The sequence below is a fragment of the Sphaeramia orbicularis genome, chromosome 1 (genome assembly GCF_902148855.1).
Source record: "Sphaeramia orbicularis chromosome 1, fSphaOr1.1, whole genome shotgun sequence".
NCBI lineage: Eukaryota > Metazoa > Chordata > Actinopteri > Kurtiformes > Apogonidae > Sphaeramia > Sphaeramia orbicularis.
In genome coordinates, this window is record NC_043957.1 from 33,337,220 (window position 1) to 33,347,894 (window position 10,675).

A 10,675-nucleotide genomic window follows, 5' to 3' on the forward strand; every position below is an offset into this window, starting at 1 on the left:
CTGCAGATGGTTTCAATAAGAGGCAATGAGTGTCATGTTATGAGTTTATAAGTACAGTTCTTAAAGTACTTTAACAATCTTTAGGACAGCTTGAGTAATTTAAGCCACAACAGTCTGCATGTGAAATTCTCTCATATAAAAAAGTGTGTAATTATTCATCTGTAATTGTACATTTGCCAGAAAAATGACACAGATATGTTGTCTTTCGTGCATTCATTTCCAAACCATTTCGTCTTTGAGAGCATTGCAGGGATTCCAGAGCCTATTCATCGACTGAGGGCACGACACACTATGGATGTGTCGTCAGTTCATTGCTGGGCAGAAAAATACCGACAAACAACCATTCATTCTCACATTCACACTTAGATACCAAAATTCCTTCACTGTAACCACAATGCAGGCGGTGGAACAAAACGTATGCGATACAGAATTGGTGAAACATACGAGTCTATTAATAGCCTTTCTCCTAAACAAAACCCAATAACCCTTTAAAGCAGCTCGAATGGATGATAATGTCTGTTGGAATATGGAGAATAAAAAAGGCCAGTAACAGAACATGGGACAGCAGTATAACACTCAAAAGCTAATCCAAATTGTGCAGTCAGTGGATGGAGGTTGTTTACTTATATCCTATGAAGACAAGCATCATCCACTGATGCTCTGCTTTTACAGAGGAAGGCATCTGCCGCCGTCACCCTTCAGTCTAACATGTCTGTTACTGTCAAGTGTAGAAGTGTGTCCTTATGTACTTCTGTACTTCTTCTTATGTATGTACTTCTGTTTTTAGGTTTATATTTTCCTGTGCGTCATTTTTTTTTTTTTTTTTTATGAGAGTAACCTCTACTGTCTTTTTTTTAAAGTCCTCTAGAGGAGAATTATTGAAAGGCTGTTTTCTCTGCTTTTGCCTTTTTTCTCCGTGATAATTTTTTGGCCCTGCTTCCTATTTTTTCTATCACTTGTTTTCTCCTGCCGCCAGCTCTTCCTCCCAGTTGGATAATAAAACAAGGCTCCCCATATGTCCACAGAAAGACAGAGTGAAAGAATAAATTATGTATAGAAACCACCAGCAACACTGCATCTAATTGTGTGTCATTTCACTATTTGATCGGTATCTCCTGTGGACTCTATAAGTGTATATGTGCTTTTGTGTCTGCCGATGCAGGGGCAGTTTTCAAAGCATTCAAGATGATATTGTTATTGCAGTTTTAAGAAGTCGAATCAAATGTTCTATTATAGTACAGAAAGCTGATATGTCAGTTCTTTAGCTTATATATTACAATTTGTGTCCTAATATTAAATGATAGACACAACAGGGGCTGGTCTCTCAATGCAATTTCAGTACACAGCAAACATTGGAGAGTTGAAATTTCAGGGTTAAACATTTGAGAGTCATTTTTCATTCTCAAAGTGTAGTTTTAACTCACTGTGAGTTAAATGTCATTCAGAGTTGGGGTTAATGAAAAGAGTTAGTCAAGCCTGTGGAAATTAACTCAGGAGTAATGTTGTTTTGCGTCTCTCCATAGTTAATTTGCCTGGCCCCTGCATTTCAAACCAGGTGAACCTGCGCAATTTCTATCAGACTGTCACTGTCAGACAGAAAAAAGAGGAAAAAAAAAAATGCATCAGCTTTCTTTGAATAATCCTGTTTACATTGAATTTCAAGTCATTTTTAATGGATTCACTTTTTTATGATTAAAATTAACACTACTTTCAGAGTGAAAATTAAGTAAAATGAGTGTTATTTTTGTTACTTTCATGGTGTTAATTTAACTCTGTTTGAGTTAAAGGGGAAACTCTGACAGTGTAAATAATAAATCCATAAGGGTTAATTTAACCCAGGTCGGTGAGATTATGAAGGGCATCAGTCAGTGTTAAGTTAACTCAGGTTTCTGAGTTAAAAAGGCAACTCTGGCATAGTGTTAAATAATTAACTCCAATGAAAATGTTAATTTAACTCTGTAAAGTGTGGACCTATATAAACTCTGAAAAAGAGTTAAAATCAACTCTGTGGGAGTTGATTCAACTCTCCAATTTTTGCTGTGTACATGTCCACTCAGTATTAAATGCAAAAAAAAGAAATATGCTTATTTGTCGAAGTCTGAAAACAGGTGACAATGCCCTCACTTGGAAATGTGGACAAATAAATTATATTTTGAAGGGATAAATGTGCAAACTGCTGTGCTGTAACCAGAAGGGCATTTGCAATAACTTACAGGATTTAAGCCAGTGCTTTCAGAGGCCCTGCTGACAGTGTTAGGGAATGTTAAGAGAGGATTATGGGAGTTCGAAGTGCACCAACATTGGAGAAATTGGTGCAAGACAAGGCCAAATTCTCAATTACTCTTGTTTGTGCCATTGGTAATACATATAAAAAGATACTGTGTATGTTGACACACACACCCCTACAAAATATAGACTTGAGTTCTTTTACTCACAGACACACAAAAGCTCACAAAAACAGAGATTTATGACACACACAAACTCAAGGAAAGAAAACTTACCAAAGCTAAACAAATACACATTACATCTAGCGCACACAAACATGCACAGATGCACACACACACACACACACACACCTACACACATACAGACCCCCACACAGCCCAAATCCTCTCTGGCTTGTTTAGAAAACCCAGTGCTTTCCAGTAAATCCTAAATAAGCTAATCCCAGAACATCAACAAATGCAATTTTCAGCTTAGCATAAAACACATGCAAATGGAAGACAACCTCCCTTCGCCCTCAGTATGACAATATGTGTGTCAGTGGGAGTGTGGGCATGTGGATGTGTGTGTTTTATAATGCTGCAGGTGTATTCAGTCAGGTAAAAATGAAAGCGCAGATGAGGAGGTGCATGAGGTTAAGGAGGTTGATCGTGTTAGTTTCCGAGTTCAGGAAGGAAGGCGTAGGGAGAAAAAGACAATAAATGACTTTAATAACACTGATTACATTTGCATGAACACTAATTTGTTACTGCAGGGGTTGTGGACTATATACTGAATACAGGCCACATGTGGGTAATGTGCAGTTTTATTGACGTCTGAATTGTGTCAAATGTCCAAGATAAAGTTCACAAATCTGATTCTGCTCGATTATTTCAGACTTGACAGTATTCAAAATGTGATTTGGTTCATGTAAACAGCGTGCTCTGTTATGATATGTAAAAATTAGCCTTCATTTCAGAAACAATCTTCAGACATCTATAATACATTCAACATGCATATTAATTGGGACTTTTACTCTTGGGTGTTTATGGGCATCTATGTGTGATGCAAACAAATCGACTGTCAAGTCATTTCCAAGTCTGACATAGTGATGTAATTGCCTACTTCTGCAGCAAACATGCATTCTAAAGAGGGTTTGAGTAATGGAATCTAATGGTACCGTGATAATAATAATAATTCTAATAATATCACTGGCATGGTGTATTTGCCTCTGTCTTACTTCCTTTGCCTCACATTTAATGTTTTTTAAAAATATTGTTTATGCATTTAGTGTGGCCTAGAGGGCTGGAGAGTTGGCTGGAGAGTCGGCTTGTGACCGAAGGGTCACCAGTTCGATTCCACAGACTGGCAGAAAAAAAAAAGTTGTTGACTGATGTGCCCTTGAGCAAGGCATGTAACCCCCCCCGTTTGGTCCCCCAGGCGCCTGCTATGGCCTGCTCCTACTTTGCAGTGTGTGGTGTGTTCATGCATGTTCTACTGATGGGTTAAAAGCAGAGGTTGAATTTCAGTGTGTGGTAAAATGTACTATATACTGATAATAAAGGATCTTAATCTAAACCTTTTACGTATGAATATGTTATCTAAGGGAAACTATTCGTTGCTGCTATTTTGACCAAGGATTTCTTAGAACAAGAGAGCTGGTATTTTGTATACTTTGCATTCTTCAACAGGACTGGACAAAATGCTTTAACAGCCAGTGAGGGGTGAATGCCGTGTATTATTTTGACAGATGTGACGAAGACTGGTGGTTATAATGTCAAAGCAAACATTTGATTGAATTATTATTGCAAGTATTACCCCAGTATGATGGATTTCCAAATACTGATACCAAAAGTGGACTGTGTGAAAATGCAGAATGCAGAACTTAACCCATAAGGACCCAGTGGGACTTTTGTGACAGTTCCCAACGGAATTTTTCTCAGTATTTAACCTTTCTTAAGTGATTTATCTGCATTTATTATTATATCATCCACTGAATTTTGCAGTTTTTCTGGTAAAAATCATTAATTTTTCTACATTTAATTGACTGATCATGTAAATGTTCATAAAAGCTCAGAGTAAAGTCAAAGGATATTGTATCAAAACAGAAAAAAAATGAAGAAAAGTGACTTTTTCCAGTAAACTTTATCATTAACTGAACATAAACCAAGTGTGTCCATCCACTGTCTATGATCAAACTGGGTTTTACTGGTGAATCAATGTTGTAGAAGATGACAGTGTTTCCACGGTAACTACAGAGCCTCTGAATGTCCAAATGGGTCATGTCTGATGACCATGAAAAGACGACAAACTGCATTTTCCACCAATTATTTACATGTATTGATAGGATTAATGGATCAACAGTTTAGATCAGTAGATGCCTGTTGTCAACGGTGGATTTTTGGGTCTTTATGGGATAAATATCAAAACAGAAACATAGACCATAGAACTGAAATACATTGTTTTCGCTATACAATGTGCCTTAAGAACAAGTCTAGCATATTTTATGTACAGCTTTAATGGTGTTGTCATGATGTTCACTCAGTTCATTATAGAGGTCATGAGTGCATATTTTGTCTCAATAATAGCTCGCAATGACACTGAGCATGTTTTTATGTGCTTATTAAATAGGTCACAGGTTGGGAACCACTGCTTTCCAATACAGTACTCAAAATAATGGCAAAATCCAGCATATTTATGTCTGTAAACCTGATCACTGACTGTAGTTGAACAGTGGGCCTCATGCATGGACCACATACTATTAATTTAAGAGAATATGTTTCAAAGAGAATTCATGTAATCATTAGTATGAAATAAAAATAAATTCTTTTAGGTGATTTCTACGTTAACCCATAAAGACCTAAATCTAACCAAAATCATCAACTATTTAATACCTGTTGAGGCATCATTCCTGCCAATACATGTAAATAACTGAGATAAAATGCAGTTTGTCACTTCATGGTCATCAGATATGACCTGTTTGAACGTTCAGAGGCTCAGTGAAAACATCATCTTCTACAACATTGATTCACCAGTAAAACCCACATGAGTTTCATAAATGACAGTGGATGGACACACTGGGTTTATGTTCAGTTATTTATATCTCTGCTGAAAACTTCCATTTTTTTCCGTTTTCTCTGTTTCTGATATAATAATCCTCAACTTTAATTTGAGCTTTTATGTACATCTACATGATCAGTGAATTAAATATAGGAAAAGACATGAATTTCACTGAAAAAATGCAAAATTCAGAGGTTAACCCTTTCATCCATAATGGTCATTACAGTGGACAACTATTCTACAGCTGTTCTTTTGTATATTCATGGATTTTGTTGCTTTAGTTTCATATCAGCCAACACATTGGATGCTAATATATCATCCCATACACTGCATTTGATAACATTACTGTAACTTTGCTGTTCTTGATAAACCTGATCTAACATGTCTGACTGTAAATGAATTCCTTGTTGTTGTTATTAGACTGTAATTAACAACAAAAATCTGTCTTTTTTTTTTTTTTTTGCATATTATCTCCATGAAGTGAGTACTTACTACTAGAATATGTTAAAATGTGAGAAAACATCAGATTAGCAGCATTAAAATGTTTTTATTTCATAGTTTTTGCACAGTATATCAGTAAATACATATTTCTTTGCTTCATAAATTAAACGCATGGTGGACACTTTTGCAGCTGTATAAAAAAAAATTGCAATCGCATTGTTTTTTTTAATGCCTGAAGAGGAATAAAATCACTCAAGAAAAAAATCTTGATTAATGTTCTCATAATTCATGCATGAAAGGGTTAATATTATAATAAATTGTGATAAATCACTTAAGAAAGATGAAATCTAGAGATAAATTAATTTGAGAACTGCCACAAACATAGCACTGGGTCTGTACGGGTTAATTATTGAGTCACCAACTAAGATGAAAGAGTTTCCTTTTAAACTCTGGGTCATTTGTTTCCAGTGGGGATCACTTCAATGTAACACAAAACAGTGGATTCGCTGATAGCAGAAGTTTCATTCTTCATTCACCAAAGGAGTGTGAACCTGGTCCATGTAGCTGGTGGTAAGTTGGACCTGTTCCCGGTGAGGGTTGGACTCCTCCAGGGCTGCCCTTTGTTACCGGTTCTGTTCATAAGTTTTATGGACAGAATTTCTAGGTGCACCTGGGTGGTGGAGGGGGTCAAGTTCAGCGGCGGGAGGATCTCATCTCTACTTTTTGCAGATGATGTGGTCCTCTTAGCTTCATCGAGCAGCAACCTCCAGCTCTCTCAGGGGTGGTGCACAGCGGAGTGTGAAGCGGCTAGGATGACGATCAGCACCTCCAAGTCTGAGGCCATGGTCCTCAGCCGGACAAGGGTAGAGTGCCCAAACACTCCGCACACATTTCAGTATATTTTTTCTTATGTATTATGTATTTTTCCACGCATATGGCTCTAATTTTGTCATGACTATTCAGATATGTCCCCTCCCCGATACAAATACAGTATGTTCATATTTTTATTAAATTATATTATATTTAGAAGATGGATAGGATGGTTATCAATAGGGATGGGAATCGAGAACCGGTTCTTTTTGAGAACCGGATCCTAGTAGCTCAATTCCTTGGAATCGTTTGCCTGCATGCTTAACGATTCTGCTTATCGATTCTGCCTTCATGCGCGATGACATCATGCGTACGCTGCATTGTTTTGGTCAGAACGTAGCTAACATGGCGTTGAGGCAGAAACGGTCTAAAAAGACGACACCAGGTCCACTTACTTGGAACACTGGCAAAGCTTCCATGTCTTCAAAAGGGTGCAATCCCTCCAATCTGCTCAAACAGTTGTCCACAGCATCTGATTCATTTACAGAAATGGCACGTATTTGATATGCTAGTTAGCGATGCTTGTGAATGTAGCGGCAGAATGAACGCTGGGCCCAATCCCGGTTCCAGTGTGGGCAACAAATGTCGTACCCAAATATAAGTTTCCGAAGGTAGGAGAAAGAAAATGAGGTGCACAACAACGGGAGCCAAGCCGAGCCAAGTCGATCTGGTTTGAGGTAGCGGACATGCAGTAATAGAGGTATTAGTTAAGCGTCTTTGGTTTCACTTTCCCTACACACACCCCCCCCCCACCGAACTGGGCCCGGCGTCATCTGTTATTATTATTTGTACAGTCTACTCTCGTTAAACCGCCTGCCATTATACCGCCATTTTCGCTCACAGCCGACCAAAACCATTGCACAAAAATCCCCAATGCATTATTCCATTAGCTACCGCCATTTCCGCCTATCGCCATCCGCCAGCCCAGTTCCATGCACAAACAACACTTATACCATTGATTTCCCGACCATTATGCCGCCAGCGTGATTGCCATCGAGTACACATAAATTTTAACAATGCACTGAAACAAACGTGCCAGACGCTGATCGCGACAAGCTACGAGTAGGTCTACGGAACGGCCACCGTTCATTTATCGCAGAACACTCAGTAGGTCAGGATGTCGGGAAGAGGACGTGGGATTAAGCCAAAGCCTCAAGATGATGGGGTGTCATTTCCCGACACGGTATAATAATGCTTAAAATGTTTCCCCACTTTAAATTATCCCTTACAACATAAGAGAATCAAGATTTATTTAGAAACGCAATTAGAACGGGTTAACGGAGGCAGCATAGACATCATATAGTAAAGACATGCACATTATGGACGCAACCCGTTGTAACGCCATTTTCGCTATACCGCCAATTTGGCCGTGAACGGAAGTTGGCGGTATAACGAGAGTAGACTGTACATACTGTATATGTTATATTTTCTGTGTAGAGATGGACATATAAAAGACAGTTAATGCAAACACACCCGTTTGTACTCCTTTATTCCCTCACCCAATGAGAATCGATAAGAGAATCGATAAGGAATCGGATTGATAGACAAAATCAATAACTAGAAGCACTCGGAGAGCGCAGACCTCCGCCAAGGCTGATCAGTGGCCCCCCCCGTGGGCCCCCCCACGCCAAGGAGGTTATGTTTTTGCCAGGGTGTGTTTGTCTGTCTGTCTGTTTGTTTGTTTGTTTGTCTGTCCGTTAGTGTGCAACATAACTCAAAAAGTTATGGACAGATTTTGATGAAATTTTCTGGTCTGCCCAGAAAATGTAATCATTTCTTTATCCCATTTCCAACAAACCCTGAAAATTTCATCAAATCCAACAAACCCTGAAAATTTCATCAAAATCTGTCCATAACCTTTTAAGTTATGTTGCACACTAACGGACAGACAAACAAACAAACAGACAGACAAACAAACAAACAAACCCTGGCAAAAACATAACCTCCTTGGCGGAGGTAATAAAATTGGAATCTTTAAATTCTTAACAATTCCCATCCCTAGTTATCAATAACCACTGATTTTGATTTCTCTCAGCATCTATTTCATTTGAGCCCATTCACAATGTCATTCACAGAATTGGGCTCATTTGAGTCTCTTGTCCATCTTAGTTGTTCCTAGTCTGTGGGAGGAAAGCAAGGTGAACACAAGGATAACAAGAAAACACTGCACAGGAGTGAAACTTTATATGCTGGCGGTGGAGAATGTGATACGGTCCTAATACAAAATGTGCAGGATAAACAAACTCCTGTAGTGACTGTTGGTATAATCAAAGTTGTTCTAAAATGCATCAAATAACCCCTATTCCACAGCATGTTCTATATATCATCTGAGAATGTCTCACTATGACATTATTTTTGTATTATTTTCTCAGTCTGGAGTCAGCGTTTCACACACAAACTGAATAAAATAACAGACAGGCCATACAGGAAGCTGCTGGTGTCACACAAGTTGCGTATTATTCTGTACAAGCTTTAGTGTTCACTTGTACCTGTGTGTGTTCTGGCCTTGACCAGACAAACATTAATCATTAGCCTCACCATATGGTATCCACATTGATCAAATTCCCCTGACATGCAGGGTGCTTTGCTCCGGAAGGAGGACACACACATACAGGTGAGAACACAGATGTGCACTCAATAACACAGAAACACACACGCAGACACACAGGTTAATGGCAAGAATCCTAAAGAGACAAGAACACCAGGATTTTACAAGAACTCCCTTGTCTGAAGATTTTTGCGGCCATTAGAAACAAGAAAATGAATTAATCTGGAGCTGATGCTGTAAAAATGAAAGAAATACACAAAAAATACACTGTATACTTCATTATATTTCTCTACTACACTTAAATTAACCCTCTGGTATCCAGGTGTGCCTTTTAGGCACACTTTGCACTTTGTTTTAAAAAGCTTAATATTATTTTTCACAATTTAACTAAGGTTAGAATTCAAAAGTTGTTCATTTTTGCATGATCCTAAAAATTCTGGCCATCAACTAAAATGTGCACATTGTAAACAAAAGAAAATTGTAAGACTAGCATCTGTCTCCCAAGTGTGCCTAAAACGCACTATTTCTTCCATTTGATATGTATGATTAGGGCTGACCTTGATTTACAAAAATAAAATCAAATTAGAGCAGAAAAATAAATCAATATATAATATTTAATAGTTTGATTTACAGGTGTGCATTTTACGCACACTTGGTGACAGATGCTAGTATTTTTGAACATTTGACCTAGAGCCAAAAATAATAATGCAAATTAACCCATGTTGGAGTTAATCACTGACATATGCCAGGATGAATAAATCAAATATGTGATCCACTTTTTATGTAGTATTTTGAAAAAAAATTTTTTTTTTGTTTTTTGCATCCTAAAAAATGGTTTGTTTACATTACAAACACAGTATTTAAAGGGTTAAAAAATGTGACAATTATTTAGTATTTGGTATTTTTATTTACGTCTCAAGTTGATGAAATAGAAAAAAAGTGTAAAAGAATTAAAAACAAACTGTATGAAATTTTTTTGGACATTATTCCACAAGTGTGTCAAAAAGGCACACGTGGTGCTTAGTAAGGGCCTTGGTGGACGGGATACTGGAGGGTTAACAACAAAATGGGAAAATATAGAAGAAAAGCATGTGATGTAATGTGATGTGATGTAATGTGTGTGTGTGTGTGTGTGTGTGTGTGTGTGTGTGTGTGTGTGTGTGTGTGTGTGTGTGTGTGTGTGCGTGTGTGTGATGTTTACAAAGCCAGTTCTTTACAGTAACCTTCAAGTAACTCCACCTTAACTCATACTTTTTGTTGAAAATGCAGCCTGTAAGTGTAGCTCTGAGTCCATGTATTCTCCATTTAAGGCACTTAACCACTGTTTATGAACCCATTCCACAGACACACAGCCTTGCAGACACCATTAGAGGAATATAGTCTCTGCCACTGGACTGCTTATGGGCAGCTCTTACCTCATACAGAGTCAGCCTAGTGTAATGTTTGTCAATAATCAATAAACACAGAGGGAAAATGGACATATGAAAAGACTACAGAACAATCTCTCCCCAGAATGGATGTGCAGTTACATCCCTTCAGCTGATCTGAAGATCA